Source organism: Octodon degus, unplaced genomic scaffold, assembly GCF_000260255.1.
Source record: "Octodon degus isolate 3935 unplaced genomic scaffold, OctDeg1.0 scaffold00201, whole genome shotgun sequence".
NCBI lineage: Eukaryota > Metazoa > Chordata > Mammalia > Rodentia > Octodontidae > Octodon > Octodon degus.
The window spans coordinates 3,917,695-3,928,868 of NW_004524777.1; positions in this window are offsets into that span (position 1 = coordinate 3,917,695).

Genomic DNA, 11,174 nt, shown 5'->3' on the forward strand with positions numbered 1-11,174 from the left:
TCTTCTTTCTTCTTCTTCTTCTTCTTCTTCTTCTTCTTCTTCTTCTTCTTCTTCTTCTTCTTCTTTCTTCTTTCTTCTTCTTCTTCTTCTTTCTTCTTCTCCTTCTCCTCCTCCTCCTCCTCCTCCTCCTTCTCCTCCTTCTTCTTTTTGCCAGATCAGCCCTGTCCCGGCACACTATGTGGTACCAGGGATCCAGCCATGGTCCCCTATGCCTGGCTAAGCTTGCCTAAGCAGGCACTTTAGACCACTGAGCCATCTCACTGACCCCTATTGAAACCTTCTTATGCTGCAGCTCACCCACACCTCACAGGGGCAGAAACCTCACTAAACACCATACAGTAGGAGCTTTCATGAGACTAACCCACACTCCCATGGTGCTAGAAGCCTTGTTTATCTGCTCCTTACCCCCTTACCATTGCTGCTTACTCCATATGAATAATGCGAGCTCTCACAATGTCAAAACAAGAGCAAAAAGCAATCTCAGACCTACAACCCACCCAAAACAAGCCCAGGAGACAAGCTCAAAGAAAAACTTGTGGTTACATAACTGAAATTTCTGAAATGATAGCAACTGAAGTAAAGAAAAAAAAATCCCTTCAGGCTACAGAAGAAACCAGATTGGAAATAATCTCTCAGGTCAAAAATGAAATGACAACAATTATGAAAAAATTCTCAGCACATATAAAGAAGACATAAATTTAAACAATAGAGTGGGATACAAAAATGACAGAAACATTAAATGAAAGCAGGAAAGAAATATAATATGTGAAACAGATTCACACAGACATGAGGAAATTAAGAAGTCCATTGAAAACTGGCAAAAACACTTGAACAAAACTGAAGATATACTTTATGACCTTCAAAGTGGCATTCTGAATAGTGAACACAAAGGGAAAGATCTCTTACAAACAACAAAGAACCAGGAAATAACAATGCAACTGTCATAAGATGATGCAAAGAAAAATAATATAAGACTAATAGGTATCATGAAACATCTGTAGTCAGCACACATGACATAAAATGTCAATTTGCAGAAGTAGTAGCACAAAATTTCCCAAGCACAGGAAAAGAATCTGACATACTGAAAAATAAGCCATGTAGAACTCCAGTTAGCCATAATCAAAATAAATTTCCCCCTGACACAATAATCAAGATACTAGAAGTTGAACAAAAGAACAAAATATTAGAAGTTGTTAGAGAAAAACAACAGATAATCTATGATGGAAGGCCCATCAAAATTATGGAACATTGCTAAACACAGACCAGCAAATCAAGAAGAGCTTGTAGTGAAGTATTTCCGGCCCTGAAAGAAAACAATTTCCAACCCAGATTGATGTGTGCCAACTATCTATCAAATTTAATGGAGAGATAAGATACTTCCATGACAAAGAACAAGTGAAGAAGTTCATGACCTACAAACCAACTTGTTAAAGAGTATTGACAGATTTTTAGAAAGAGACAAAAATGACCACAACTTCAAGAACAAAAACAGAAAAGAACCACCAACCAGAGCAACCAGTCAACTGAGGGTGAAAAGTAGGGATCCTACTGTAGGAAAATTACGTGACAAAGATAAGTCAATGCCTTGCTGGCCCTGGGCCTGGGGTGTGCTGAGCCCCTGACAGAGTCCGGGCATGATGGCACATGCCTGTAATCCCAGTGTTGAGGATGCTGAAAACAGGAGGATCACTATGAGTCTGAACTGTTTAGTGAGACCCTGCCCCAAATACATGAATGAAAAAAAAGCAACAAAGATAAGCCACTAGATATCAGTCATAACCATCAATGTAAGTGTCCAAAATTCACCAGTCAGAAGTAGGAGACGGCCAGAGTGAATCAAAAAACAAAATCTAACAATATGCTGTACACAAGAAACAAATTTAACTCAAAAGGAAATGCATAGGATCGAAAGCCAAAGGATGGAAAACAATATTTGATTTGACAGAAACCCAGAAAAAAAAAGGGGGGTAGCTATACTGTTCACTGACAATGTCAATTTCAAACTAAGAGTGATTGACAGAGATGAAGATCACTACATGGTTGCTAGGGGGAAACTGCAAGAGGAAGAGATGACAATTATAAATATATATGCACCTAATGCAGGAGTACCCAACTATGTAAGACAAATTTTAACAGACACGAAAAATCAAATAAGCAACAACACAATTGTAATGGGGGACTTTAACACCTCCATTGAGCCAGCCAGCACCCAGGCCCAGCATTTAAGTGGGACTGCCTGGTGCCCTCTGGATCCTCATTCCAACCAGTGCACAGGCCAGGCATGTGTGTGGAACTTCTTCCATCAGATAAGCCCAGTGAGGAACCCTGCAGCAGACCTCCCTGCAGAGAGACTAGAGGCAAGACTCACTCAGCTGATCCAGGAGCAGAACATCTTGCCAAAGTGGCACAGCAAGTTCATTTCCAAGAGCTGCAGCAGGAAGAAGTGGAGCACAGCAGCCACACCCAAGCCACACCCACCTGATTGAGATTGGACTTGGTAGATCCGGACCTGGTGCTAAGGTAATAATTCTACCAAAGTTCTACGCCAAAGCTCAGAAGACAGTGCTATACAAAATGACAAAGAGAAGGAGCAAAATGCATTCTTAGGCCCCAAGCCCACCCAGAACAAATGCAGGAGACAATAGTATAGAAGAAATTTGAAATCACACACCTGAAATCTCTGAAATAATAGCATCTGAGGTAAAGAAACACCTGCAGAAACGTATAGAGGAAATCAGATCAGAAATAATTCCTGAAGAAAAAAAAGAAATGATAACTATAATGAAAGAAGTACTAAGTGCTTCTAAAGAACACACTGATAAAAAAATAAAGAATAGAAAAATGATGGAACACTTGAATGAACAATAGAAGAAAGAAATGGAATGCATGAAGCAGATTCAAAGTAATGTGCAGGAAATTAAAACCTCAGTCACAAGCTGGCAAAACCATTTGAATGAAAGTGAAAATAGACTTTCAGACTTTGAAGACACCATTGCTAGCTATGGTCATGATTCTGTCTGGGTCTATGGGCTGAATATCAAGGAAGTAGCAGTAGCTCAATCCCACAAGTGACACCTGGCCACCAGTAAGCGTCGTGGACACTGTCCATGTCCACCACATACTAGAACTTTGTGTGATATCTTATCCCCAAACTGTTAGAAGTGCTGGTCATATATATGCCATTCCAGTATTTTTGTTGTTTTATTCTTATTAATTCTTTACTATCATGAACACTTTTTCTTAGTTGAGATTTTTGTATATATTGACCTAATCAAATACTATGTGAGTACTCTGAATTGATCACAAATTCATGCATATGAAACACTACATTCTGGCCTCTTAGTTGGACTCACAATTTAATTTTAATTTTTGAATATTATTTTGAAATATTTAATTTAATTTTGAATTAATTAATATTTAATTTTCTTAATATTGTTTAATTTTTATGATTTATACTGTTTCTTTGATTTACAATCTACCTATAAAACATGTTATGATATTTTCTCCTATTAGAAACTTAAAAAGGTGTATTTCTATTTTCCATTGACTTTTTATTAGTTTTTCCTTGTCTTTTATACACACACACACACACACACACACACACACGTATGAAAAAATATGTGTATAACCTGACATAAGATTGATACTGTTTTGTGGAAATCTTCAATTACCTTTCAAATGGGTTTGTCTAATATAATTATATTTTACATTGTCCTGCATAACTACCATTTTGAGAGCTCTTTATTCTTTATCCAGGATCACACAGCAACTTCTCTTGCCTTCTGGATTATGGTCTTTGTTATTTTCTTTATGCTATATCTGGAGGTATTAGAATATTTCAAGTTTGTATAACTGGAAAATATTTTACTTTTAGTTTTCAAAGGCATGTTTGCTAAGTATAAAATTCAGTGAGGACAGATCTTTGTTTTTCAGTCCTTTCAATAAATAAGTCTAGTTTCTTACCTACTTGCTCTTGTTTTTTTCTAATGTGTAATAAGACGCTGTTTACTTTTGTTCTTCCATAGCTAATTTTTTCTAGTATGTGCTTTAATCATTTTTTTCTTTACAATTAGTTTTGGACAATCTCATTTTTGTGTATCTTGGTATGATTTTATTCATATTTCTTGTGTAAAAGGTTCATTTTTCTTGGAAATGTGGTGCTATAATTTTAACTAAATTCAGAAATTTTAAATATTTAAATATTTGTTGCCTATCCCCTTTTACTTTGAGATTTCCAATTATATGAATATAAATTTCCTGATTTTGGCACAGAGTGAACTATTATATGACTGATCTGCAAACTCTTCTTCATGTTGATTTTAGACAATTTTTATTGTTATATTCATTTAAGTTTGTAAATGAATTTTTTTACATCCTGAGTCCAATCCCCAGTACCACAAAAAAAGTAATTTTTTTACAATGTGCAATCTGTTATTAGTCTCATGTTATATTTCATTTCAGAAATATTTTTCTGGGGCTGGTGAGATGGCTCAGTGGTCTAAAGCACCTACTTAGAACAAACTTAGCAAACCACAGGGACCACAGTTCAATCCCCCAGCACCACATGCCAGCCAGCCCGCCCCCTGGTGGGCTGAGCTGGCCACACACACACACACACACACACACACACACAAACAAATAAATTAAAAAAAGAAATATTTTTCTAAAATTCACTCTGTCTATATCTTATATCTTCCACATTTTAATATTTGTCTACAATTTTTAATTTGCTGTATGATCATTATTAATTCTTTTGTATTTTTGTATTTTTTTTAAATTTTATTGTATTTTTTTGGTTTTTTTTTAGGGTCTACAGGATGTTCAGGGTCTCACTATTAGATCAGACTCATAGTGATTCTCCTGTTTACAGCCTCCCAAGTGCTGGAATTACAGGCATGGGCCACCATGCCCAATCTCTTTTTTTAAAATTTTTCATTCATTTAATGAGAAAAAAGATAAAATAATAATGAAACAGTTTCAAAACAGGTTAGTAGAACACTTATAATTAATACATTGTATATTGTTGTCTTCATAGTAGTAATTCAGAGGACAAGATGCAGACATGATATCTGGTCTAAACAATATTATTACAAACCTTTCTTCTCATTGAACTAAGAGAACGTAGCTGTATATCTATCCTATTTTGTATATATGTATATACATGTTATTTCACTACAAAACAGTCCTTTATTTATATCCCCTTTTTTTGTTCTGCTTTGTAAGAGATGGGTGTTCCATCGCTGTTAGAGAAGCTGCATTTGGAGAAGTCTTTAAAGGACCTTTTCATAATTGATGCCAGTCCAAATATTGTAGGTATGAAGTCAATATGTTTTATAACATATATATTTTTTAAAGCCCATATATAATTATTACTGAAGAACCAGTGATTAAAATGGAAGACCCTGCCACATGTGATAAGCCTTTTCCATTATGCCAGACAAATATATGCCAGCTCTGTATTTCTAATCTGAAAGCTGGTGATACAAACTTCTATTTGTCAAAATTGAAAAATGTATTTTTTATCCTTTCCAGATTCTGGTATTATTTTACTTCAAATATTTTGATAACTGATTAGGCTTACTATTTGTACTCTAGATATTACAGCTGTAAAGGCAATCAAATTTGAGGGTTACTAGTCTCAGAATGCCTCAGGGATCATACTAGTAAAACAAACCTAAGAAAAACTACCTTTGACACCACTATACTATATGAAAATCAGCAAATGGAATAATAGCAACACTTTGCTGTATAACCATCTTGAATTTATACTTTAAAGATAATTTACTTTCTTTTATCGCAAAAATTTTAACTAAGTCGCTTCAAAGATCAATAAGAAAATTAGGTGTGTCATGATTATATATTCCTTTTAAAAATTTTCCATGACAAAGTTTGGTTATTTGACAGTTTCGGGTAAATATTTATATACAAACAAAAAGACAGGCAATATATTTCTTTGTCTTTCAAAATCAGTTCTGTTTATTTTACAACAGTCTAAATTGTTTTTAAGGGCCCATTAATGCTTGAAAGTTTTTTTCCGTGATAATCAGAACCTTGCCAAGCTAGGAAAAATCATGCCCAATCTCAATCACCATCTAGGTGCACCCTGGGGGTGGTGCTGGCACAGCAGGCCCAGGGATGGAAGCCCCAGCCCCTGTGCCTGCTTGCAGGTCCTTTAATCCACTGAGCTATTTGGCTGGTCCTTTGATTTTTCAATAAAGTTAATAATGACTTTAAAAAAAACACCCCATTGATACAAAGAGATAGATCAACTATGCAAAAAATCAGCAAAAAAATAAGAGAAGTAAACCAAGCTTCTGAAGAAATGGACTTAGTAGATCTCTACAGTGTTCCACCCAACAGCATCAAAAATAGACATTCTTCTCCCCAGCTGCACATGGGATATTCTCCAAAATAGGCCATTATACTAGCACATGGAGCATACTTAGGTAAATGCAAAGGAATTGAAATTATCACATGCATAGGATCTGACCATAGTGCAATGAAACTGGAATTTATTGACAAAAGAAATGGTAAAAACTCGATAAACATATGAAAATTAAATAAATAACACCTTATTGGGCAATCAATAGGTCACAAGAGGAAAAAAAAATTTAAAGAAGAAATTAAACAGTATTTATAATCAGAAGGTTTTTTCTTTTTTGGCTGGCTCAGGCTGCCTTAAGGGCAGGTCTGGTAAGGCATGTGGAGCTGGGGATCAAACCTCAGCATCCTGTACCTGACTGTGTTTGCATAAGAAGGTGCTTAAACAACTGAACTAACTGGGAGCCCCCCCTCCCGTATTTACATTCAGAGGAAAATGTAGATACAACTTACCAGAACCTGTGGGATACAATGAAAGTTGTCTTAAGAGGAAACTCTATTGTGCTAAATTCTTATATCAGGAAAACAAAGTGAGCCCAATTAATCAATCTTATAGTGCACCTCAAGTTCCTAGAAAAAGAAGACCAAGTCAAGCCCAAAGCTGAAAGAAGGCAGGAATTATAAAGATCAGAGCAGAAATAAATGCAATGGAGAAGAAGAAAACAATAAAGAATTGATGAATTGAAGAGTTTGGTTCTTTGAAAGAATAAATAAAATTGATAGCATGCTAGTCCATCTTATTTTTTAAAAAGGAAAGAAAAATTTCAAATTCATGCAATAAGAAATTAAAAGAGAGGGCAGGCAAGATAGCTCAGTGGTTTAAAGTGCCTGCTTAGACAAGCTTAGGCAAGCGTGCAGGGACTGTGGTTTGATCCCTGGCACCACATGCTGGGCCAGCCCTGCCCCCGGCGTGGGCTGAACCAGCCACAGAAAGAAAAAAACGAAAAAGAAAGAAAGAAATTAAAAGGGTAAAATCACAACAGACCGTATAGAATTTTAGAAGATCATCAATATCTACTTTAAAAACCTTTACCCTCACAAGATGAAAAACAGAAGAAATGGGCAGATTCCCAGATACATATGGACTACAAAAGCTGGATCAAGAAGATATAAAGGCGCCAGGGAGATGGCTCAGTAGAATAAATGCTTCCCTGGCAAGTGCAAGGCCCTGAGTTCAATCCGTGGTTCTAAATTTAAAAAAAAGAAGATATAAAAATTCTGAATAACCCAATATGTGTCAATGAAATTGAAAGTGTAATCAAAAATCTACCAACAAAGAAAAGCCCAGGTCCTGATGGATTTACAGCTGAATTCTACAAGAAATTTAGATATTTAATGCCAACTCTTCTCAAACTCTTCAATGAAATTGACAGGGTAGCAATTCTTCTAGTCTCTTTCCTGGAGGCCAGTATTACGCTGATATCAAAACCAGCGAAAGACCCAACCAGTAAAGAGAAGTACAGGCCAATATTCCTAATGAATATAGATATAAGAATCCTCAATGAAATATTAGCAAATCATCAAGAAGATTATACATCAAGACCAACTGGAATTCATCTCAGGAATGCACGAATGGTTCAATATATGCAAATCCATAAATGTAATACACCACACGAACAGAGCCAAAGACAAAAATTATCGCAATCATCTCAAGAGATGCAGAAAAAGTTTTCAACAAAATCCAATGCTCATTCATGATTTAAGAAAAAAAACCTTCAGAAAATCAGAATAGATGTCTTTACCTCAACCTGATAAGATCCATCTATGACAAACACAGTCAACATCATACTAAATGGACAAAAAATGAAAGCCTTCACTTTAAAATCAGGAACAAGTCAAGGATGTCCCACCATCACCACTCTTATTCAATATAGTTCTAGAAACATTCAGAGCAATTAGACAAGAGAGAAAAATAAAAGGAATAAGAATTGGAAAGGAAGAAGTGAAATTATCATTATTTTCAGATGACATGATACTCTACATAGAAGACTCCAAAAACTCTACCAAGAGACTTATAGATTTAAAAACTAAATTCAGCAGTGTAGCAGGATACTCCAAATTCAGTAGCATTTTGTATTCAAACACCAAATGCACTGAGGCAGAAATTAGGGAAACTATATCTTTCACAATAATATCCAAACAAATGAAATACTTAGAAATCAATCTTACAAAGGAAGTAAAAGATTTATACAGTGAAAAGTACAGTAGTCTAAGAAAAGAGATGAAAGAGGATTTCAGAAAATGGTAAGATAATCCTTGCTCCTGGTTAAGAAGAAGCAACATTGTGAAAATGGCCACACTCCCAAAATTGTTGCACAGATTCAATGCAATTCCAATTAAAATACCTTTAGTATACCTCACAGATCTAGCAAAAACATCCCTAAAATTCATCTGAAACCAAAAGAGAGCCAGAGTAGCTAAAACAATCCTGGGCAACAAAGGTAAAGGAGGAGGCATCACAATCCTTGACTTGAAATTATACTACAAAGTAACTGTGATAAAATTGGCATGATAATGGGAAGAAAAAAAACAGACCTGAGGACAATGGTATGGGTGAGAAGATGCAGACACAGCTTCAAAGATACTCAGCCACCTTGTCTTTGACAAAGGGGTCAAACATGTTCACTGGAAGAAAGATAACCTCTTTCATAAATGGTTCTGGGAAAACTGGCTTTCTACATGTTTAAGGCTAAAATTAGACCCATGCCTATCACCATGTACAAAGCTATAGTCAAAATATATTAAAGATTTAAATATTAAACTGAAATACTAGGGCCATGGAGATAGCTCAGTGGCATCAGTGCCTGCCAGGCAAGCACAAGGTCCTGAGTTCGTTTCCCAGTACCACAAAGGAAAAAAAAAACTGAAACACTAAATCCTCTAGAGAAAGTAGGTAGAAATCTTAAAGACATAGGGATAGGTAGAGAGTTCATGAACAAAAACCAAACTTCATGGGAAGTATTTCAAAGAATTAACAATTGGAATCTCATCTTTTTGAAAACTTGCTGTACTTCAAAGCAAATCTCCAACAGAGTTAAAAGAAAACCTACAAACTGGGAAAAAAATTATAGTTTACGGTCCCTCAGACAAAGGCCTTCTATCTAAAACATATAAAGAATTTTAAAAATCAGGCCCCCAAATTGAAAGTTCCAATCCAGGGGCCGGGGATATGGCTCAGTAGAACAAGTGCTTCCCTGGCAAGTGCAAGGGTCTGAGTTCAATCCCGGGTTCCACCAAAAAACAAAGTTCCAATCAAAAAATGGGCATCTGAGATGATTATATACTACACAAATGAATAGATACAAATGGCAAATAAATATGTGAAAAAAATGTTCAACAGAGTTCATTTCCCAGTACCAAAAGAGAAAATAGTAAAAAAAAAAAAAAAAAAGACAGAAAAAAATGTTCAACATCATTGGTCACTTAAGAAATGCAAATTAAAACAACTGAGATTCTGTCTTGCCCCAGAAAAAAAGGTCATCATGAAGAAGTCAACCAATAACAAATGCTGGAGAGACTAGTGACAAAAGAACCCTTCTCCACTGTTGGTGGGAGTGCAGGCTGGTACAACCACTGTGGAAAACAGTGTGGAGATTCTTCAGAAAACTAGGATTGGAGCTCCCATTCAATCCAGTTATTCCCCTCCTAGACATTTTTCCAAAAGAACTGAAAACATCATACACAGCGATATATGTGCACCCATGTTTATAACAGCACAATTTGTCATAGCTAAATCTTGGAATCAATCCAGATGCTCATCAACTGAGGAGTGGATGAAAAAAGATGTGACAATGTCACAATGGAGTATTACTCAGCTGTCAAAAAATAAGATAAATTTATAGGTAAATGGATGCAGCTAGAGACTATTCATTAGTGAAATTAATCAGACCACATGTGTAAACATCATATTGTCTCACTAGTGTGAGAAACTGAAAGAGTAAATAAAATATGAAAGGGACAATAGATACTGTGAAAGGGAAAAAATATGCTCAAAGGGAAGGAAAAATTGGGATGAGGAAAAGGACAAAAGAAGGAAGGGAAAAAGGAGATATATATATATATATATATATATATATATATATATATATATATATATATGATAGCTTGGATAATTATATTTCTGGTTTCTGCTGGTGTATTGAAAGGAATAGTTAATGCTTAATTTTTTCTTCTTTTTAATTTTTTATAACTTTTAAAACCAATTTTTCATGTTTATAGCTGGTAATTTAAACACCTAATTTGAAGATAACATTATATAATACAACAGCCATTGTAGAATATTTTTTGCTTTTAGTGAAATTATGTATTGTTTCTAACTTTTTTTTACCATTTGTATTCTCTTTTAAAAATAATTTTAAAAGTTAGGATTAGAGGTCCTATTTGACCCAGCTATCCCCCTTATGGGTATCTTCTCAGAAAAAGTAAAAATATACCACAGCAATATATGTACACATGTGTTTGTAGCAGTACAATTTGTAATAGCTAAATCTTGAAACACCCAAAATGCTCATAAACCAAGGAATACATAAATATTTAAACATGCAATCATAAAGAATGATTAATTGGAAACTTTTATAGGTAAATGGATGCAACTATAAACCATACTCATTAGTGAAATAAATCAGATTTACTTGTATAAGCATTGTATCATTTCCCTAGTGCAAGGGGCAACAAGTAAGTGAGATCCAAAATATACAGTATATATTGAGAGGTGGGAAGAAGCTATTCAAAAGGAAAGAGAACCTGGGGAAAGGAGAAATGTTTGAAAGGAAAAGAAATGAAGAATAGTACAA